Raw genomic sequence first — 24,687 nt, 5'->3', positions numbered from 1 at the left:
GGGTTTTTGAGTTATTTTCAAGTGTTTTTGCCCAGGAGTTCGTGGTTCGATTCCACCACCTCGTTTGGTGGAATTGAGGCTTCCCGAGGGCTCGGGATTGGTGCCGAGGTTAGGTTTTGGATTTGAGGTTTGGTGATGATTCTGATTTATGGCTGTGACTAGGTGTACGCTAGGGCTCAAGAGGGATCGTGCTCGAGGATCAAGGTGAACGAAGCTAGCAAATCTAAAGGTAAGAAAACTGCACCCGGTTATGTGTTTGTGATGGGACTAAGTGCTCCCCATATCTGTATAACGTCAAAGATGGTATTATGCCACGGGACATGTGATAAACGGACTAAGGGTGCCGTATACAATATTTGTGCACAGGGCGTGGCTTGGCCACTGGTAGCCAAGGACAGCTTAATATTCACTGAGCTCGGTTTAAGCGGGCCGGAGTCAGTGGGATAACGGAGGGTGCGGCCTAAGGGCGCTAACCGTAGTTATCATTTGTGATTGATTATTGATCTGAGATGATATGCTTGGTATGTTGAATACTTGATTATCGTGGATGTTAGGTCTAATGAGAATATGCTTATGTGATATGAGATATTGGATTGTTTGTTGATTGATTATGCTCTGTTGTTGTGTTTTCTTGTTGGGCCTTGGCTCACGAGTGCTACATGGTGCAGGTAAAGGCAAAGGCAAGTTGGACCAATCCTGAGATGGAGAGCTGCGGGGCTGAATGTACATAGTCAGCTGTTCGGCCGCCATAGCCGAGGAGTGGATCAGGACAAGGAATGCCTAATAATTTGTTTTTCCTTAGAGTGGCTAGTTATTGTAGTTAAATTCTAGATATTTTGTAAACATTTCTAATCTCATCATTTTTGGGATCCTGTGTAAACAGAAAATGTTTATTTTTAAGAAATGCGGCTTTTGAGAGGAAAATCTTTTAACCCTAGTTCCACTATAGTGTTAGTAACAAGTTTTTAATTAAATGACTTGATTAGCAAGTGTAGCACCTTTACAAACACAAAGTGTAACGGTCTTGGCTATCCAGGGTGTTACACGTACACTGAAGGATCCTGAGACACTCGTTGGCACTCTATATGCTCATTATTGTCCAGGCTATATTGCACAATTATTGTCCGAGATAACAAGAGTATACTCTGTTAGGAAATTGTATCCCTATGTAAATGGGAATCATCTTTATTAAATGTTTACCATATTTATGCTAACGGTTAGCCAAACCTGTCCAGGAAATTCCACTATAAATATCAAGGATAACGGACAGGAAAGGGGACTGCATTTTGTAATACGAAAACTCTGCAAAGGTTGTGCGAGAGTTAGATATATTGTCTCGTGGACTAGGTGGATTTTAACCACTGAACCACGTAAAATCGTGTGTGTTAGAAATTTTTCATATAAGTTCATTACGGTTTATAAATAAGCACTAATATCCTTGTTAGATTTTTAAATCTACTGTTGGCGAAAAACCTTGTCAACAGTTTGGTGCTTTCATTGAGAGGAAATTAGTGCTAAATCCTTTACAAGTTTCATTCAATGCACATTATGGTGGTTACTAGATCGATGCATGACAACAAAATTCCTGGTGGGCAAGAGGTGCACCATATGACGCTCCCACTGAAAAGGGCCCAGATGTTCAGCAACGTCCTGGGAAGTAACAGGTGGGCGAGGATGACACTGGGAGTTCAGCGTCATGCCCGCCAAATCCTAATCAAGGATATCTAAAAGCCACCGAGATGGAGAATGCCCAATTAAGGAGCCATCTCACTAGGGCTAACATACAGATCGAGGAGGTCCTGGCTCGGTTACCCCTTTCTTGCAACCGATGTTAACATAAGAAAGAGGCAAAGTGGGTCCCATTAGTCCCACAGGAATAACCAGCCCAATCCCAGGCGTTCTATTAGGATTTCCACTCCGAGATCTGTACCTTCAGAGCAAAATCATCGGAGTGCTTAGCCCACTAATCATTACAGAAACCATCATTCGCATGTCACTCGGTCGGTCAGAACTGCAACCCCCAGTTTCGTTCCTTCCGCATAGATTCTAAGGAATGCCCATAATAACACATCGAGGCGAGCTAGGAAAATTTCACGGAGACAAAACACCCCAGCGAATCTGCATGCGCTGCAATCAGAACTCCAGGCACAGAGAATTCGGGATATCGGGGTGGAACCGAGACAGGCTAATTTAGTCCGTTCTGATGGAACAAGGATAGCCTCACTGATAAGACATCCGCCATCACCGGTTAGACATCCTACACCACCACGCCCACGACCACATAGAGATGCTCCAGGTCATGGAAATAGTAGAAGAAATCATCCCCCATTAGTAGACACTTATGTCCCACGAGCACGTGTTGATAATCCACGTCCTTGATCTCAGTCACAGGCTAAAAGTTTTGCAAATGGAAGTTACAAGACGGGGAGCCAATGTGGCGACAGGTCTGAAGAGACCTAAGGAATAATCTTAGTAAACACAAAGTCCTCGTTTCGATCCACATCCCGACCTGCGTGATCATCTGAATTTACAAAGGGGGTTTCCAACTCGCAATGATGATATGAGTTATACTCAACACTAGGGAGGTCCGTATATCGTACTCGACAATGGTAATGTCCCGCCTAACCAAGCTCGAACTTGGAGTGAAAACAACCCATCAAACGCGTACAGTAGGATGGGAGATGGTGAATAGCTCCCAGCTAACCTGTAATGACCCAAATTTGCTAATAAGGCTTAGGGCCTTGATTAGCGTGCCTGGAGGGAAATAAATGATTTAATATGTTAATATGTGAATTTATGTGAATATGTGATAGAGATTTCTAGCAGAAATCCAAGGCTTGAGGCTTGTTGTGACAGAGCTTTGAAGGTGGAGGAGCAAAGAAGGCTAGGAGTTATCAGCTGAGGTAAGGAGTTTAACCTTGAAATCTCTTGAGTTTCAGTTGAATAGTAGTTTAAACCATGAGTTGCATGTGAATTGGGATTATGAGCTAAGCTTGGTTGTGAGCTGAGTTTCATGGCTGTGTGAATTTATAGCAAAGATTAGATGGTGTGGTAGAGAGGCTTAAGCTTACTTTTTGGGTTTAAATGCTGGGTGGAGGTGATTTTGGATGAGATGGTTTGAAGAAAATGTAGGAAAAGATGGAGATTTCTGGATTTGGAAGCGAGGGTCACGGCCCTAGGAGGGGCATGCCGTGGCCCGTGTGCACGCAGGGCCTTAGGAGGCCAAGACATTCAATGCATGCTGCGGCGCTTGGCCAAGTGCGCCGCGGCCCGTGCGTGTTTCAGGGAGGTGTTAGCCTCTGTTTCGAGGCTCACCACGACGCTTGTGGGGTAGGGTTGCGCTCTTAGTGCCATTTTGTGGTTTTAAGTGTGTTTAGGCTTGAGAACTCAAAGGTTAAGGCTCAGGATGGATTTTATCACCTGGATTGATAGAATTCAAGGTCCCGGAGATTAGAGTTATGGCTCAAAATTATTTAATGGATTAGAACTTGATGGATGAATATTGTTAATGCATTGTGACTTGGGTTTCGGTGAGGCTCAAGTTAGGGGACTGTGCTCGGGATATCGGTGCTCGGAAAGCTCGGGACGTAGGTAAGAAAACCACTATTCCCATAGAGCTTGTATGCAGGGCTGAGCCCCAATATGTCTGAATTGCAGGGCGTAGCCCTTTGATTGAATTTGTTAGTGTTCAATATATGTTTACTATGCTAAGAATGCTACTGTGTAAATGTTCGGCAAGAGCCAGGATGGCGCAGACCGAGGTCGACAGGGGTCGGGAACGACAAAGGGCCGGGAACGGCAAAGGGCCGGGGACGGCGTTGGGCACGTTGAGTGCAAGGCCGAGTACGGCAAGGGGCCAGGAGCAGCGTTGAGCACGTGGAGTGTGAGTTTCCAGGGCAAAACCCTAAAGGATACTTGGGATATCCTCATGGTGTGGACCGCAAACCCAGGGCTTGGTAAAGCGCCTGGGACGGCTTGGCTGTATGTGTTTAGCCTATTGATAGCCTGTTAGTATGCTATGTGTTTGTTATGTATATGTTTTTGCTTGTGAGGGTTTTCTTGCTGGGCTTCGGTTCATGGGTGCTCTGTGGTGCAGGTAAGGGCAAGGGAAAATTCGACCAACCATGAGTACGGAGAGCGTGAAGCGGCGCATACATGTTTGGCCTGCCTGGCTGCCACAGCCAGTGATTTTTGGGAGATGGTTCTACTGAAACCTAGATTTTGTCGTTTAGTCGACGTGGTTTGTAATTATATGTTGTAAATATTTCCAAACAGTATTTTGGGATCCCATTTGTCAAATACCTTATGATTTTCAGTAAATGGATTTATTTTCAAAGTTTATAACCCTGTTTATGATTTAATTACACTTTTTGACCTAAAATCTCGATTAGCGAGTTGAATGCACATATTAAACTCACTTAGTAACGGCTCTAAGGTAGTAGGGCATTACATAACCTAGAGACCAAAGACCCAACCCTCGAGCGACTGGCCTGGATGGAGGAGCAAATGAAGCAGCTCTTCTCTGGAAAAGGGATTGATGATTGTGATTCCAATGAGGAGCTCGAACCTTTCCCCCTGAACATTGTAGCAGCTGCGTATCCTATTGGCTTCAAGATGCCGAACATGCAAACATTTGATGGAAACACAAATCCATCCGACTACCTCAGAATGTTCAATACGTTGATGTTGGCCCATAATGTCGAGTTCGACCTAAGATGTATTTTGTTCCCCACAACTCTGATCAGACCTGCCAGACAGTGCTTCAAAAAGTACAAAAACATACGACAAGCTCATGGAAGAAGTTGTGTTCCGAGTTCAAGTGAGCGTTTCGAGCTTCAAAGGAAACTCGCTTAGAGGCAGACTCATTGGCCAACGCAAAACAACACCCTGATGAGTCCTTGAAAGCATATCTGAGCAGATTCGCCAATGTTGCAGCACGGGCTAGAGACGTTGATGACAGTTCCAAGCTCATGGCAATGAGAACAAGAATCCTAGTGGGAGGCGATCTATGGTAGGAGCCCAGTGAAAAGGAGTTAAAAGTGTAGATGAGTTCTTGGCCCAAGCACATGAATGGATAAACTTGGAGGAGGCGCGATCTGCTATCGCAGGAACTAGCGAGGCCCCTATTCAGCCCACTGGAGCGGTGATAGGTGTTGCAGCTACGACTCAGCCTGTTGCCCAGAATTACCAAGCGGGAAATAATAAGAGGAAAGGGAATGGTGAGGGCGAACAGAATGACACAAAGAAAAACAAGTCCGAGGAAAAATTCAAGCCTGTTTATGCCAGCTACACTGACCTGATGGATACACGGAAACATATTTTCCTAGCAAACTCTAATCTCCTTCCGTAGAAGAAACCAAAGCCACTAAGGCATCAGAGGGCAAAGAGAGATTCCTCAAAGTTTTGCCGATACCATAATGACATTGGTCATAATACCGATGATTGCTGACAATTGAAGGATGATATTGAAACTCTCATTCGACCAAGACCATTAGCCCAATACGCCCGAAAATGAGTTGGTCCCAATCAATCTACCGGGCAGAATTCTCGTCCAGCTCTGGAAACTCCAACAGGTCAGCTTAGGACTCAGATGGATCATAACCGAGTTGACCCTCCCCTAATAGTAGGAGTCCCGAATAATGGAAGTTACCCATGGGACGGAAGAACCACCAGAAGGATGGCATTGAACGGCGAATAAATGATGATAGATCTGAGCTCAAAGCTATGGAGGAGATCGAGGAAATCAGTTTCGACCTAGAAACACCCTCAAGATTTGTAAAAGTTGGGAAAAACTTTGGAGCTAAAAGGAAGAAGAAGTTGGTCGAATTCTTGAGGAAGAACCTGGACGTCTTCACCTGGTCGCATGAAGATATGGTGGGAATCAATCCAAGTATAATAATGAATACTTTGAACTTGGACAAGAATATGCCTGGAAAGTCCCAAAAAAAAAGTCTTTGTGGGAGAGTACGATAAGAAGAATTAGAATAGGAAATAGCTCACCTACTTAAATGTAGATTTATTAGGGAGGCAAAATACCCAATTTGGGTTGCTAACCCCGTTCTGGTCCCGAAGCCAAACGGGAAGTGGATAACTTGCATTGATTTGTCTAATCTTAAAAAGGGATGTCCTAAGGACTGTTTCCCATTACCTAGAATTGATCACTTGGTAGATGTCACTGCCAGAGCTCATGTTTTTCATGGGTGCGTATTCTGGATATGACCAGATCATGATGAACCCTGTAGACCAAGAGCATACCAACTTCATGACTAAGCATAATGTATATTGCTACAAAGTTATGCCATTTGGGTTGAAGATTGACGATGCTATGTACCAATGATTAGTCAACAAAATGTTCACTAACTAGATTGGGATAAACATGGAGGTGTATGTCGTCGATATGCTCGTTAAATCAAAGGCTTCCAATAACCATGTATCCGACCTGGAAGAGTATATTGGCATACTAAAGAGGTACGACATGAAGTTAAATCCTCATAAGTGTACTTGTGGAGTTTCGTCGGGAAAGTTTTTGGGGTTTATATTCAACAAAAGGGGGATAGAGGAAAATCTAGAGAAAGTCATATTGTTGTTATAAATGCCTTCGCCTAGGTCACCCAAGGAAGAATAAAATTTAACTGGAAAGGTGGTGACTCTAAACCGCTTCGTTTCAAAACAAGTGTCTCCCATTTAAAACTTGCTCAGAGGAAACAAGAAGTTCGAGTGGACCGAAGAATGCGAATAGGAATTTCATGATCTGAAAGCTCACCTGGCTGAACCTCTCGTACTATCAAAATCGACATCTGGAGAATGTTTGTTTCAGTATCTGGCTATGACGACAAATGCGGTCAATGCTATGTTAGTTTCAGAGGAAAATCGGGCGTAGAGACCAGTGTATTATGTAAGTAAAAGAATTCTCAGAGCCGAGTTGTAATGACCCAAAATCACTAATAAGGCTTAAGGGCCTTGATTAGTGTGTCGGGAGAGCATAAGTGGTATATGTGTGATTTAAATGATTAAATGCATAATTATGTGGTAAGCATGCTTATATGATTATATGGATGTATGAAATGCATGTTTATGAGTATTAATAAGCATGTGGGTCCTGTTTAGCTTATAGGGGCATTTTTGTAATTTTGGCCCGTTGAGGGCATAAATGTGATTATTTGTGGTAAATTGTTGAGACCACATTATTATGTGGATATATTTGCAGCATATGGCTCGAGATGATCCTAGTGAGCGGTTTAGCGAAATAGTCACAGCAGGGGTTTATACCCGGCTCGGGGGAGCCTGGGGGTATTTATGGGAATTTGAGAGATATATTGGAGATTATTAGACATCGGGGAAAGTGATTGGTGATTAATTGGATGACGAGATTTAAGTGATAAAAAAATAGGGACACTCGAGGAATTAGCGAGAATTGTGAGCAAATGACCAAAATACCCTTGGATTGATTAAAAGGTTTAGTTTTTAGTTGGGAAGGTAAAAGGGTCTTTTGATTATTAAGGGGGATAAATGATATACTCTGTTCATTTAGGCTTTAGTGGAAAGTAGTAGAAGTGTTAGAAGCTGTGAAGGAAAAAGAAAGAAACAGAGACACTCAACTCACCATCTCTCTCTCACCCTCTCTTGTGGATTTTGAAGCTGAGAACTCAAGAGGATTCTAGGCTAGGCTTTGGTGTTCTGATCCTTGGAGTAGCTAAGGAGTTAAGCTATAATTAGCTTCCAAATTAAGGTAAGGTTTAAAGTTTTGTCTGAGTTTGTGATGTTTTGTTGAGGTTGATCTCTGATTTGGATTTTTGGATGGGAATTTGAGGAATTAAGCTTGGGGATTGGAGGAACTAAAGTTTGGAAGGGCATTGAAGGAAACCTAGGGTCGAATTCACTGAGCTGAGGTAGCAATTTTGGTTTTCTGTGTTTGATGATGCTATTAGCTAAGTTTTTTATGTTGTTAGGTGGTTTTGAATGAGATATAGTGAGTTGTAGGTTCAATTTTGAGTTTTGTTTAGGTTTTGTGTGGGTTTTTGGAGTTTTGGCTCTGGGAAGTTCGATAAGAAAAACCCAGAATTTTTGCATGTTCGGGTTGCAGGGCTGTACCGCTAGGCTTGGAGCGCTACATCGCTGGGCTGTGTTCTTGGGGGGCTGGGTTTCTGACTATAGCGCTGTAGCGCCCCTCTTGTAGCGCTGTAGCGCTACCCTGTCTGCAGAACTTGGTTTTTGGAAATTCTTTTAGGGATTTTGGTTGGGGACTCGGGGTCGATTCCACCACCCCGTTTGGTGGAATTGGGCTTCCCCGGAGCTTGGGATTGGTTTTGAAGTTGGGTTACGGAATTGAACTTTAATGAAGATTCTATTTTATAGTTGTGAGTAGGTTTACGCTAGGGCTCAGAACAGGATCGTGTGCGATGGTCGTCTCTATTAACCAACGCACTTAGAACTAAAGGTAAGAAAACCACACCCGTGTGTGGTTGTTGGGACTAAGGGCTCCCTATATTTGAATGTAATTGTTGTATGATTATGAGATGCCATGAGGGCATGAAATAAATGGCCTAAGAGTGCCGGAATTTATATTTTTGCACAGGACACGGCTCGGCCATTGGTAGCTGAGGACAACTTAATAATCACTGGGCTTAGCCTAAGAGAGTTGGAGACAATGGGTTAAATAGAGGGTGCGGCCTAAGGGCCCTGACCCTGAGTATTTTATGATGAATATTGATATGTTATTATTGTTGTTTGATGATTATAACTTGTTTAATACTGGGATGATTGGTTATGAATAATTGTTTGACATCTCTGAGTAAATGATAGTTATGGCATGCCGATAACCTGGTTAACAACCTTGTGGATTATTTGTTTGTATGTATCGTTTATGCTCTGCATTATGGTTTTCTTGCTGGGCCTTGGCTCACGGGTGCTACGTGGTGCAGATAAAGCCAAGGGCAAGGTGGACCAGTCCTAAGTTGGAGAGCTCTACGGCAGAATGTACATGGTCAGCTGCTCGGTCGCCACGGCCAAGGGATGGTACAGGGATAGGAGAACATAAAGTGCCTATTTTGCCATTAGAGTGGCTTATGATTGTACATAAACTTTGAAATTTTGTAAACTGTCCTTTAAAACCTGTTTTGGGATCCCATGTTTTAAACCTTTATTTTAATGAGAAATGTCCTCTTTATGACCAAAATCTTTTAACCCTAACATGATTATGACTTTAGACTCACGTTTTCAACTATATGACTTGATTAGCAAGCTTTGAACCTTTATAATCACACAGTGTAACGGCCTTGGTTATCCAGTGTGTTACACGAGTCCCAATATCCATTAATAGAAAGCTCATGTTCTGTCTTATTTTGGCTTCATGGAAGTTCAGACAATATTTTCAGTCCCACACTCTCCACGTCTTAACCGACCAACCTTTAAGGCAGGTTTTGCAAAAACCTGAAATGTCGGGACATCTACTAAAGTGGGCCATTAAACTCAGCCAGTTCAAGATATTATATATGCCACGCACAACAATCAAGAGTCAAGCCCTCACTGACTTTGTGGCCGAGTGCACGAGTTTTTAGGACGAGTCAATTAGAGAACCGGTGCAGAATTTGTGGAAAATCTTCGTTGATGTATTCTCTAATGAAAACAGATCGGGAGTTGCTGGGATAATTTTCATCTCACCTGAAGGGCATTGATTCCATATAGCTCTCATGTTCGGATTCGAAGCATACAACAACAAAGCCGAGTATGAGGCCTTATTCGTAGGGCTAAGGGCGACAAAAGAGCTAAAAGCAAAGGCGGTCCAATGTTATATGATTCCCAGCTCGTAGTCTATCAGATATTGGGAGAATACGAGGCTCACAGTATAAGATGGCGGCCTACTTAGCCAAGGCTAAAGGAGAGTTTTTTGAATTAGAGTTTTGCTTTGTTTAACAAGTACCGCACGAGTAGAATTCCAATGATGACGCTTTGGTTTGACTTGCTACCAAAAGAGGTGGATACAGTGAACATAGTTCTGGTGGAGTTCTTGGAAGGCCCGAGCATAATAGCAGACATGTTTGAGGTTGTAATGATCGACATAAAACTGACCTGGATGACCCCTATAGTTGAGTATCTCACAGCCAAAAAGTTATTTGACGATCGAAAGGGTGCAAGAAAGCAACTATGTTAAGCTCCACGATATGTTATGGTTGAAGGGATTCTAGATCGACGAGGGCATTCACTACCCCTCCTACGGTGTGTTCTGCCCGAGGAAGCGTAGACTATCTTGCAAGAAATACACAAAGGGGTAGCGCCCAGGGTAGCCAAGACCGTTACACTGTGTGTTTATAAAGGTACAAGACTTGCTAATCAAGTCGTTTAGTTGAAAACGTGTCACTGAAGCCATTAATGAACTAGGGTTAATAAGTTTTGGTCATAAGAGGTACATTTCATTTATATAAACGTTTCGTACATGGGATCCCAAAAGAAATAGAGTTTAAAGGATAGTTTACAAAATTCCAGGGTATATACAACTACTGGCCACTCTAAGGGAAAAATAGACATTTAAGGTTCTCCTGTTCCTGTCCATCCCTCGACCGTGGCAGCCGAGCAGCTGATTATGTACATTCTACCTCTAGAGCTCCCCAAATCAGGGAAGATCAAGCTTACCCTTGCCTTTACCTTCACCATGTAGCACCCGTGAGCCAAGGCCCAACAAGAAAACCATAATATCACAACATGACCAATGACAATAATCAGATAACTCATAAAACAAAACCATATACTCAGCAATCCATATCATTCACAAAATCAGACATTCAGCATAACAAATTCATCAAATGAACATTAATAACCAAGTCATATAACAATCAGGGTCGACGCCCTTAGGTCGCACCCTCTGTTTACCCCACTGACTCTGGTCTGCTTAAATCGAGCTCAGTGAATATTAAGTTGCCCTTAGCTACCAGTGGCTGAGCCGCGTCCTGTGCACCAATATTAACTCCAACACTCTTAGGTCATTTGTTTCAAATTCACATGGCATAATACCATCATACCATAATGCATACATGTATAGGGAACCCTTAGTCCTGTTATAGACTCACAACAGGGTGCAGTTTTCTTACCTTTAATTCCAAGCATTCTGATTACGAGAAATGACCCTTGACCACGATCCCTTTTTCCGAGCCCTAGCGTACACCTAGTCTCAACAAAGATAACGGATTCCATCAATAATAAATGAATAAAGGTTTTCAATCCAAGTTCTAGCCTTCAGAAGATCGAATTCCACCAAACACGGTAGTAGAATTGATCCCGAGCACCCTAGGTTAGGTTCCCTAACCTAAAACCTCCTCAAAGCCAAAAATGCCCTTAAGAGTCGCGACCCTAAGCCCCCAATGTCGTGGCCCGCCTCCTACCAGAGGTCCAACCTCCCCAAACAGCAGACATGGGCCGGGACTCAGAATTCCCCATGCCGCGGCACACCAAGAACAGAGCTGCGACCCGACCCCTTCAAACCCAGAAAACTCACCATTTCCAGCCGCTAAACCTCACTCAATTCAACCCAAAACCATCCCAATAACATACTTTAATAATCACAATAGTTCTAATATACTCCTAGCAACAAAACCCATAGGAATACTAGCTTAAAAACTCATCGAAATCATACTCCAATCCTTGAAACCCAAAAGCTCATAAACTTCTTAAAATAGCCAACAGTTGCCAGAATTCACATGCTAAACAATAATTAAAAGCTTACCTTTACTAAAGAACAAATCCACTACGTAGTTGTTGAGCTAATTCCCATGTCCTTAGCCTCAATTCAGGAAATTCCTAACCCAAAATTCCTCCTTAGCTTGAGAAAGAGAGTGTCTAGAGGAAGCTAAAGTGAGAGAGAGGAAAGAGTCGATTTGTCCAAGTTCTACTGTTTTCCTTGGTTCTGCTTTATCTAACCTTAGTTAATTAAGTTAATCCCGAGGCTCGGGGTACCAAAAACATCCCCGATGGCTAAATGGTAAATTTCCCCAAAATTCCCTCCTAAACTCTCTAACTTTAAATATATCTCCAATTATTTATTTTCACAATCCGAAAACCCAAATAAATATCTAATGCCCAAAATGCCCCTTGACTCGCCCCAAGTCGGGTATTGGGTCTTGTTGTGACTTTCCTGCTAACTGGCTCCCAAGGATCGCCTCAAACCGCTTGCTGCAAATATATCCACATAATAATGTGGTCTCCACAATTATAATACATAATCACATTTATGCTCTCAACGGGCCAAAATTACAAATATGACCCTTTAAGCTAAACATGACCCACATGCATATTAATACCCATAAACATGCATCTCATATATCCATATAATCATGTAAGCATGCTTATCACATAACCATGCATTAAAATTGTTTAAATCTCATATAAACCAAATTTTCCCTCCTGGCACACTAATCAAGGCCCTTAAGCCTTATTAGTGATTTTTGGGTCGTTACAACTATCCCCTCCTACGGAGAATTTCGTCCTCGAAATTTACCTGAATAACTCGGGATATTGATCCCGCATTGCTGACTCAAGCTCCCAGGTCGCCTCCTCGACCCTGCTATTCCTCCATAACACTTTAACTATGGGAAACGTCTTGTTCCATAGAACCTTATCTTTCTGGTCTAAAATCTAAACCAGTTGTTCCTCATAAGACAAATCTGTCTGCAATTCCAAGTCTTCATGTTTCAACACGTGTGTCCTATCGAAGACGTACTTCCACAGCTTAGAAACATGGAATACATCATGAACTCCCGAAAACGATGGTGGCAAAGCTAACTTGTAAGCCACCTGTCTGATCCTCTCCATGATCTCAAAAGGTCTAATGAATCTAGGGCTCAACTTACCCTTCTTCCAAAACCTTCTCACCCTTCGCAATGGTAAAACTCGCAGAAACACATGGTCCCCAACCTGGAACTCCACGTTCCTACGCTTAGGATCAGCGTAGCTTTTCTGTCTGCTTTGTGAAGCAAGCATCCTAGCTCAAATCTTCTCAATAGCTTCATTGGTCTTGTGAACCATATCTAACCCCAAATACTTCCTCTCGCCCATCTCATCCCAATGAATGCGCAATCTACATCTTCTTCCATATAACATAACATTTCATATGGAGCCACTCCAATCGTTGACTGATAACTGTTGTTGTATGAGAATTCAATCAACGGGAGATCCTTACTCCAAGATCCCTCAAAGTTGATCACACATGCCCTAAGCATATCCTCCAACACCTGAATCGTCCTCTAAGACTGTCCATCAGTCTGAGGATGAAAGGTTGTGCTGAACTTCAACTAAGTCCCCATGGCTTTCTACAAACTACCCAAAAACTTGGAGGTAAAGATAGGATCCCAGTCTGACACGATAGACTTAGGAACCCCATGGAGACGCATGATCTCCCTCACATACAACTCTGCATACTGATCCACTGCATAAGTCGACTTCACAGGAAGAAAATGAGTTGACTTGGTGCTTTTGTCCACTATCACCCACACCGAGTCATGAAGCCCCATTGTCCTGGGTAAAACTCCCACGGAGTCCATTGTAACATCCTCCCATTTACACTTAGGAACACCCAAAGGCTGAAGCAGCCCTGTTGGTCGCTGATACTCAGCTTTCACATATTGACAGGTCAAACACATGGCCACGTACTCTACTACTTCCTTCTTCATCCCAGCCCACCAATACAATGTCTGTAGATCCTGATACATCTTTGTGGTACCCGGATGAAGTGAGTACGGTGTAGTATGAGACTCATCTAGTATCTCTCGTCTGATCCCAACATCAGCCGAAACAAAAATTCGCCCCTGATACCGTAGCATGCCAACCTCAGAAATAGAATAATCCTTAGCTACCCCCGCTAAGACATTCTCTCTAATCTCTTGTAACAGCACATCTACCACTTGACCCTCCTTGATCCGCTCTAATAGGGTCGACTGCAAGGTAATGTTGGCCAATTGGCCCACCACCAGTTCTATCCTGGCTCTGGTCATCTCATCAGCCAACTCTCCGAAAATATGTGTAGAACTAAATAACTGCCATGAGCCTCTCTAGCTCAATGCATCCGCCACTACATTGGCTTTCCCTGGGTGGTAAAGAATGTAACAGTCATAGTCCTTTACCAACTCCAACCAACGTCTCTGCCTCATGTTCAGGTCCTTTTGGGTGAAGAAATACTTCAAACTCTTGTGATCGGTGTATATCTCGCACTTCTCCCCATACAAGTAGTGACGCCACACCTTCAATGCGAATACCACTGCTGCAAATTCCAGATCATGGGTAAGATACCGCTGCTCATATTCCTTCAGCTGTCGTGATGCCTAAGCTATAACCTTCTCATTTTGCATCAACACACAGCCCAAACGTAACCTTGATGCATCACAATATACGGAAAACTTTCCTTCTTCCGAAGGAAGACTCAGAACAGGTGCAGTAATAAGTCATTGCTTCAATTCTTGGAAACCGTTCTCACACTTCTCTGACCAGACAAACTTCTTATTATTCAGTGTCAATTCTTTCATCGGTGTAGCGATCTCCGAAAACCCTTCCACAAATCGTCTATAGTAGCTAGCTAACTCGAGGAATCTCTGAACTTCCGAGGCGTTCCTTGGCCTCGACCAATCTCTCACTGCCTCCACCTTAGATGGATCCACCTTAATCCCATCCGCGCCAACTATGTGTCCAAGAAAAGTCACTTCTGGTAGCCAAAACTCACACTTCTTGAACTTAGCATATAATCGATGTTCTCTTAACCTCTGCCAGTTCTATTGAAGATGTTGCTCGTGCTCTGCCTCTGAACTAGAGTACACTAAGATGTCGTCGATGAAGACAATGACAAACTGATCAAAGAAGTCTTTGAACACCCTATTCATTAAGTCCATGAAGGCTACCGGGGCATTGGTCAAACCAAACGACATGACCATAAACTCATATTGCCTATACCTCGTTTGGAAGGCCGTCTTCGATATATCCTCGTCCTTGATCCTCAGTTGGTGATAACCAGATCGAAGATCAATCTTTGAGAATAACATCTTTCCCTGCAGCTGATCAAACAAGTCATCGATCCTTGGTAGAGGTTATTTATTCTTGATGGTCTACTTGTTCCATTCTCTGTAGTCTATACACATCCTCAAAGTCCCATCCTTCTTCTTCACAAACAAAACCGGAGAACCCCATGCTAAGTAACTAGGCCTGATGAACCCCAGATATAGAAGCTCTTGCAACTGTATCTTCAATTCCTTCAGATTTGCCGGTGCCATTCTATATGGTGCCCTCGACGCTGGCTTAGTCCCCGGCGCTAACTCAATGACAAACTAAATCTCCCTGTGCGGCGGCAACCCTGGTAAATCCTTAGGGAATACATCCAAGAATTCACGAACCAATCTAGTCTCCCTCGGCCCTGTTGGCAAAACCTTAGTGGTATCCACCACACTAGCCAGAAACCCTAAACATCGTCCCTATAATAAGTCCCTGGCTCTCAATGCTGATATCATGGGTATACGGGGTCTGCATACCATACCCATGAACACAAAGGAATCATCTCCCTCAGGCTCAAAAGTCACCATCTTCTTCCTGCAATCAATAGTAGCCCCATATCTGACCAGCCAATCCATGCCCAAGATCATGTCAAAGTCCTCCATATCTAGCTCAATCAAATCTACTGAAACCTCTATATTATCAACCATCACTGGCAGTGCTCTAATCCACCTCTTAGAAACTTCCAATTCCCAGTAGACAATATAGTCCCAAACCCCACAGTACGATACTCACTAGGTCTACACAATCTATTAATTATCTTACTAGAAATAAATGAATGTGTAGCATCAGAGTCAATCAATACAGAAAAAGGGGAGCCAGTGCTAGAAAGCTGACCTGTCACCACCGAGGGACTAGCCTCGGCCTCTGCTTGTGTCAAGGTGAATACTGGAGCTGGAGTCAAGTTGTCGACCTTCCCTGCTTCCCCTTTCTTCACTGTTGGGCAATCCTTCTTGAGGTGTCCCACTGTTCCGCACACAAAATAGGCCTTGGCCCGACACTCGCCCTGATGGCGTCTTCTACACCTCGTGCATTCTGGGTAGCTCCTCCATGTATCACCGCCTCCTTGTTGGACACCCTGAACACCCTGACCCCTCCTATCAGGTGCAGCAGTGGTTGAAGTGTCAGGGATCTTCCTCTTTAGATCATTGGGGCCTCTGCCCCTACCAGACCCTGAGTATGGAGGCACTGGTCTGCGACCCTCTTGCCTTGCAGCAGTCTCCCTCCAAATATTGTTCTCCGCTTCCTCAGCGGTAAGAGCCTTCTGAACAGCCTAGGCATAAGTCGTTCCCCCAAGTACTGTTGTATTTCTCACATCCTGGGCTATCATAGTGTTAAGCCCTCTGATAAACCTGTCCTACCCAGCTGCATCTGTAGGCACGAGATCTGGTGCAAACTTCGCAAGTCTGTCGAACTACAGGGCAATAACTATCATGTTACCTTGTACTAATCCTATAAATTGATTCTCCTTCACTGGCCTGATGGTAACATTGTAATACTTCTGATTGAACGAGTCCTTGAATCCATCCCAACTCAAAGTAGTAACATCTCTCGTGTGTGATGACACTTCCCAATAGATGCGGGCATCCTCTCTCAGCATATATGTGGCATAGGCCACTCTGTTATAACCTTATACTCTCATAAAATCCAAGATAGCAGTAATCATAGTCATCCACTATTCCGCCTTCAATTGATCAGGTCCTCCCTCAAAGGTTGGAGGATGTTGTCTCCTGAACCACTCATACAACGGTTCCCACCTATTCCCAACTTCAACTGACAGAACAACTGGTGTCTCTGCAGGTCGCACAATGGATGCAGCACTCCATAACGAAGGCTACTGCCTTAGAAGACAGATTTGCTCATCTTGGCTCTGAAGCCGGGCTTGCATATCTGCCATAATCTGTTGCCAGTTCTCAGGGACTGGCAGAGGGTTTTGGCCCTTGCCGTCATCTTTATTCTCAGACCTGGTGCTAATTATTCGCGTAGATCTCCTTGGAGGCATAGCTATCCAAGTTAATCTGCAATCAACAACTCGGCGGTCAGACTATGATGATAGGGTAATATCCCTTTTCCATAACCCACCATTGGGAATCCACTAAACACAAGCAATCAAAATATAACAGTTCACTCAAATATTCATCCACATGCACCAGCGATGCTAATAAGCATGCCTCCACATCATCATACTGCAATCAAAATATAAACATTTGTCCATATATTCATCCATGTATAAGCAATATACAAATAGTCATTACAGATATTCATTTACATGCATAGCAATGCTAATAAGCATGCCTCAATATTGTCACACAACAGTCACGGGCCAAGCCCTATCATTATCTCATGCTTCCTATTAATCAAACAGATAACAACAATCTAAGTTCTTTCCAATCACTTAAGCATATAAACATGTATACACATTTACCAAACCCTGAGTTGAGCTTGTCTTTAGCGGCGAATGTACATGTCCAGCATGTCTTTAGGAACCCTTAAACCTAGACCACTCTAATACCAAGTTGTAACGCCCTGGGTAACCAAGATCGTTACACTGTGTGTTTATAAAGGTACAAGACTTGCTAATCAAGTAGTTTAGTTGAAAGCGTGTCATTGAAGCAATTAATGAACTAGGGTTAAAAGATTTTGGTCACAAAAGGTACATTTCATTTAAATAAATGTTTCATACATGGGATCCCAAAAGACATAGAGTTTAAATGATAGTTTACAAAATTCCAGGGTATATACAACTACTGCCCACTCTAAAGGAAAAATAGACATTTAAGGTTCTCCTGTTCCTGTCCATCCCTCGACCGTGGCGGCTGAGCAGCTGACTATGTACATTCTGCCTCTAGAGCTCTCTAAATCAGGGATGATCAAGCTTAACCTTGCTTTTACCTGCACCACGTAGCACCTGTGAGCCAAGTCCCAGCAAGAAAACCAAAATATCACAACATGATCAATGACAATAATCAAATAACTCATAAAGCATAACCATTTTCTCAACAATCCATAGCATTCACAAAATCAGACATTCAGCAGAACAAACTCATCAAATCAACATTAATAACCAAGTCATATAACAATCAGGGTCGACACCGTTAGGTCGCACCCTCTGTTTACCCACTGACTCCGGTCGTCTTAAACCGAGCTCAGTGAATATTAAGCTGTCCTCAGCTACCAGTGGCTGAGCCACGTCCTGTGCGCCAATATTAACTCTGACACTCTTACGCCGCTTGTTTCATATTCACATGGCATAATACCATCATACCATGATGGTATAAGGAACCCTTAGTCCCGTTATAAACTCACAACCGGGTCTAGTTTTCTTACCTTTACTTCCAAGCGTTCTGATTACGAGAAATGACCCTTGAGCACGATCCCTTTTTTTGAGCCCTAGCGTACACCTAGTCATAACCAAGATAAGGGATTCCATCAATAATAAATGAATAAAGGTTTTCAATCCAAGTTCTAGCCTTCGAAAGATCATATTCCACCAAACACACTAGTGGAATTGATCTCGAGCACCCTAGGTTAGGTTCCCTAACCTAAAACCTCCTCAAAGCCAAAAATGCCCTTAAGAGTCACGACCCTAAGACCCCAATGTCGTGGCCCACCTCCAACCAGAGGTCCAACCTCCCCAAACAGCAAACACGGGCCGCCGCCCAGCACTCCCTATGCCGCGGCCTGCCCTTCACTTCGACTCCCATCTGTTTTAGGGGGCCGTGGCACACCAAGAACAGAGTCGCGGCCCGACCCCTTCGAACCCAGAAAACTCACCATTTCCAGCAGCCAAACCTCACTCAATTCAACCCAAAACCATCCCAATAACATACTTTAATTATCACAATTGTTCTAATATACTCCTAGCAACAAAACCCATAGGAAAACTAGCTTAAAATCTCATCAAAATCACACTCCAATCCTTGAAACCCAAAAGCTCATAAACTTCTTAAAATAGCCAACAGTTGCCAGAATTCACATGCTAAACCATAATTAAAGCTTACCTTTACTGAAAAACAAATCCACCAAGTAGTTGCTCAGCTAATTCCCAAGTCCTTAGTCTGAATTCAGGAAATTCCAAGCCAAAAATCCCTCCTTAGCTTTTCAGGTTAGCTTGAGAAAGAGAGTGTCTAGAGGAAGCTAAAGTGCGAGAGAGGAAAGAGTCGGCTTGTCCAAGTTCTTCTATTTTCCTTGGTTCTACTTTATCTAACCTTAGTTAATTAAGTTAAATTGAGGCTCAGGGTACCAAAAACGTCCCTAAGGGAAAAATGGTAAATTTCCCCAATATTCCCTCCTAAACTCTCTAACTTCAAATATATCTCCAATTATTTATTTTCACAATACGATAACCCAAATAAATATCTAATTCCCAAAATACCCCTTGACTTGCCTCGAGTCGGGTATTGGGTCCCGTTGTGACTTTCCCGCTAACTGGCTCCCTAGGATCGCCTCAAGCTGCATGCTACAAATATATCCATATAATAATGTGGTCTTCACAATTATAACACATAATCACATTTATGTCCTCAATGAGCCAAAATTACAAATATGCCCCTTTAAGTTAAACAGGGCCCATATGCATATTAATACCCATAAACATGCATCTCATATATCCCATATAATCATGCAAGCATGCTTATCACAGAATCATGCATTAAAATCATTTAAATCACATATAAACCAATTATGCCCTCCCGACACACTAATCAAGGCCCTTACGCCTTATTAGTGATATTTGGGTCGTTACAGAAGGCTTCTATGGAGACCATGTTGGGGGGGGAATCCTGGCTCTGAAGTTACTGAGACAAGGCTATTTTTGGCCCATGCTAACGAAGGACTCGATCTCGTACGTGTAGAAATGTGACAAATGTGAATGCTTCACCATAATTGCTCGAGCAACTCCCGTTGAGCTAACCATGATCTCATCCCCTTGGCCATTTGTAGTATGGGGAATTAACTTGATTGGTTTTTTGCCAACAGGAAAAGGAGGAGTTCATTATGTTGTTGTCGCAATCGATTACTTTACGAAGTGGGTGGAGGCCGAACCTTTGGCAACCATCTCCTCCAAGAGAGTCTTGGATTTTTTCGTAAGAAATATCATACGTCGATTTGGGAAACCAAAAAAGATTGTGTCTGACAACGGAACTCAGTTTGATAGTGATCTCTTCACAAACTTTTGTGAAAATACGGCATAACCAAGATTTTTTCGTCGGTACCATACTCGCGGGCAAATGGGCAGGTCGAGGCCATAAGCAAGACCCTAAAGGCGAGCTTAAAGGCGCGATTAGATGAAGCCAAGGGATTATGGCCCGAGTAGCTCCCACAAGTACTCTGGTCCTACAGAACCTCACATCGAACCTCCGCGAGACATACCCCTTTTTCTCTAACCTTTGGAAGTGAGGCTATGCTCCTGATTGAAGCACTGGTGATGACCCATAGACAGCAAACCTTTGATCGAGATCAAAACCACGAGCTACTCAGTGCGTCTCTTTGTCTAATCGAGGAAAATGAGAAGCATCATAATTGCAGCTCGCCCATTATCACCAGAAAATCACTCGTTACTTCAACTCAAAGGTAAAAGGATACAGATCGTAGAGATCCTACGGGAAGGGACAAACTGGGAAGTAAATATCCCAATGATGGTGTGTTAGGGCCGAACTGGGAAGGACCATACCAGATCGTAGAGATCCTATGGGAAGAGTTCTTAAAAGAAAGTTTTTAAAAGAGTTCAGCGTATTTGGATAAAGCTTGAAAAGAGTTCAACGTATTTGAATAAAGCTTGAAACTTAGAGTTTGGAAGAATTGATTATTCAACAGCTTTTTAAAGCTCCAGGATACGACCAGGTCAGAGGCCTGAATCCTAATAGGCCTTTAAATAATTCTGAATACGAACTAAGTTGAGGAGTTTCTAAAACAAAACCTATGGATATAACCAGGTCCGAGGCCTAATTCTTAACACGTACAATGCTATTAAACAGACTAAAAACTCCTTGATACGACCTGCTCCGAGGCCTGGTTCCTAATAGGTATAACGCAATTAAGCGGGCAGAATCTTGGATATAACTAAGATATCGACTAAAATTGATTAGTCAAGCCATAAACAACTTATTGAGATCTAAAGAAAATCCCTAAGATTTCAAGTGTACAAGAATTCATGACTCACAAACATGAGAAAACAATAGACTAAGGGGAACACTAACATATCACAAATTAAATATGTATTCAAAAGCATATAGTTATCTTGAGGAAAAAAAACCTTGATTTGAGCCCGAAGGCGAATGTTTTAATACTTAGGGACTCAGTTACAAAATACAAAATAAAGAAAAGGAATCATTGAGCTCCGTCAACTTTCTTGGAGGATGTCACTTCCTCGCCATCCCCTTCAATAGCATCGGAAGCCTTGACAGTCTAAGAGGGTTCCTATGAGCATCGAATCTTGAATTTGGCAAGATAAGGTTCCCAAAACCCTGGCATCATGAAAGTGAAATTCCCGTCCTGGTTGAAAGCCCAGCACCAGTAAAGCATTGCCTCCATTGAGTTCGATGACTCCGCAATATCGAACCTCGCCCTCTCAGCCTCCTCCTTGGCCTTGGCCTCAACCTCTCCAAGCTTCTTTTTGAGGTTATCATTCTCGGCCTGTAGGTGGCCCAGTCGACGGCTCACTTCCATGACATGATTCTTAGCAATCCGCTCGCTCTCCTGGGAGGAAACCAAGACGGCTTGGGCGAACTGTTCGCTCTCTTGGGCGGTGATCAGGGTGGTTTGGAGCTCGTCACTCCTAGCCCAAACCTGAGCAATACCACAGAGTTTCCCTAGGAAAGACTACAAAAGGAAAAGGCAAGTCAAGGTTAGTAAAGAAAAGAAGAAAATAAAAAGAAATGTTAGAGGAATGAAAGGAGTTCACAGTGATGTTCATTCCCATAGCGGACTCGAGAACATCCTCGGGAGTACGGTCTTCCATGGCCCTCAAATCCTTGACATTGGCTCTATACGCATAGCCCACCATATGGCTCGCCATCTCGTATATAGTCCCTTGAAACTCTTTGGGGATCCTTGTCAGCTCAAGTGGCTTTACGAGGATCTAAACAGTTGGGATCTGCGCGGAGCGAGCATCGCCTTGGATCACCTGAGGAACCGAAGGAGGTACATGTCGAGAGAGAGGAGGAGGAACCTCAAGAACTGTGACCGCTGTTACCGAGGCAGAGGGTTGTGTCTACTATGGCTGCTCTCGGGTGGAGATGCACCTTTGTCTCTGACAAGAGACCTGGTGGAAGTTCCAGTCTTGGAAACATGTTTCTTTGGCACCTTGGGACTTTTCACCATGGGCCCAACTCTGACTCTACCGGCCTTGAACGCATCCCTTAAACCCGAGGCATCTAGCAAATCCATCTCTTCACCTAAAAAGGAACGAGCAGATGATTTAGATACAAGGAATAGTTAGTCAAAATAATATAAGGACAAGAACAGAGTAAGAACCCTACCCTCTTAGCTAGGGGAGGAATCTACTACGATCGGCTCAGGGTTATGAACCGAACTAGGTATAACCTCTAACTCCTGGACTACCGGAGATGGGGGAGAGTCTAGAATTATTACATCATGGGTTCTAAGGGTTTCGATCTCTTCTTCCCAGCTGGATTCATCTACGGACTACCTAAAGTCGAGGGAAAATACACCCTGACGTAAGGAAGGTCGTGTCCTACAATTTTTGCCATATTCCTCAAAAATGGAGGACTTAACGTGGAGGGTGTTGTCAACCATAATGGTGCATCTGGGTAGCTATGGTCATAGCGTATCACTAGATGATCCACGCATTTGAGGAGTGTTGGGTTCAGGTCCAGGTTAGAAGGATGTCGACTAACGTGCTAATTGGGGTTGAAACGAATTAGCCTAAAACTGGCAGCAACCTGATCTAGTTCTTTATATGGGTGACCTTGGCTGGAAGTGTCGGCTGCTGCCCTAGACTCAGGTCACTCTGGGTCAGGACCCTGGTCATCCTTAGGAACTCTCCTCTTGCACACCAACAACGCCACATCCTCCTCCTCCTCGGTGTCCTCAGTGGTGGGCAGGACTTCTGGAGGAGGAGGAAGCTCGGGAAGTACGAGAGGTTGACCTCAAGTCTTGATAGCCAGCATCTAGTCTTTGTGAATCTGGTTGTAGGCCACCATGGTAGCATCATTCACTACCTGTCGGAAGTCCTTTTCCTTTGAAGGAAGATGGGACATCGTCTCGTATTGACCCACAAAGGTTTGAGACCGCCTTGTCCTCTTGAATATAGCTGCACAAAGAATAAAATTAGTTAGAAGGATTAAACTAAAAAAAATTGAAATTATAAGAGAGTTCGCGTACAAAATTCAGGAACCCATTAGACATAAAGAGCTAGTCTTTATATTCATTTGGGTGGTTGGGGAGGTCAATAACAGAAGCCAAGTCGGGGAAGCGAGTGAGGTAGTAAAAGCCGTCACCTCGCCCCTTCTGATTAGGACTGGCCTTGAGGCAGAAGAATTACATAATATCAGTCGGGGTGGGGTCCTCCCACTATTGCCTCAAAAAAAATATTTTAACCCCATCAAACGTCGATATGAGCTTGGGGGAAGTTGGAACAGAGCCAGTTCGACGTAGTTCAAAAATCCACGAAGTACTGGTCCAATGGGAGGAAAGCACCCACCTTTAGGTGCTCATCACTCCAAGCCCCAAATTCATCTTGAAGAGGGGTGCAGCTCCACTCTCCTTCCAGCGGAGGTCGGGCGAGGAGGCCATCAATTCATATCTCTATCCCATGGCTCAGCAGTATTTTGTTTACTTTCCTTTGCGATGTTATTTGAGACATGATGTACTCGGCCTCAAAAAAGGCGTTAGGACCGACAACAATCTCCTTCTCCACCATTGGGCTGAAGTGAAGAATTGGAGCTCATGACATTTTTCTTCAATGGGGCCATGAGCTAGCTCGCCTAACGACAAAACGACCTATTAGTGGCGACCTAAGAAAATGACTAGCTATGGCGATAAAGGTATGGTGACTTAAGGGTTTTAGTGGTTTACTTTTGGTGATTCAACATTTACACGAGCTAAGATACGACCTAGCACCAATACGTGTTTCCACGCACAGTTTTAGGCCACACGCTATGAATTCGGGAAATTCCTTAATACTTCGGGATTCGCATGTCAGATTCGTAAGACCCACCATTTTTCTTTTGGAAGCGATTTAATGCAAAGCCGCCTAAGGAAACGTAACCCTTAAGCTACCCAGAGCCAAACCTAAAAACCTCTCAACTTCTACATCCAAACAGGTATCCTAATCGATTCATCAGTGACATTTTCCTTGCAAAACCCAGAAAATTTTCCCAGATTTCGAATACCTTATTTCTAAACAAGTCTAGTATCCCTATTTTAGCCTATTTAACTAAGACATGGATAGGACATGAAATGCTACTGAACAAAAAATGTTTTTCGAAGTAAAAATCCTCATTGGAAAATAAAGAAGTGAAAGATTCCCACTAGATGAGGAAATGCTTATAGTGCAAATCAGAAAGTGATGAGGTCAAGCATGAGTAAGAGCTTCAGGGGCAAATGTTGTTTACTAAAAATTAGCACGGGTTTAATCACTCAGGTAAGGGTATAGTTGATAGATGAATATATGGAAAAATCAGGCGAGTAGAACACCTAGCTAAT

The sequence above is a fragment of the Humulus lupulus genome, chromosome 3 (assembly GCF_963169125.1).
Source record: "Humulus lupulus chromosome 3, drHumLupu1.1, whole genome shotgun sequence".
NCBI classification, from domain to species: Eukaryota; Viridiplantae; Streptophyta; class Magnoliopsida; order Rosales; family Cannabaceae; genus Humulus; species Humulus lupulus.
This window is presented reverse-complemented; position numbering follows the sequence as displayed.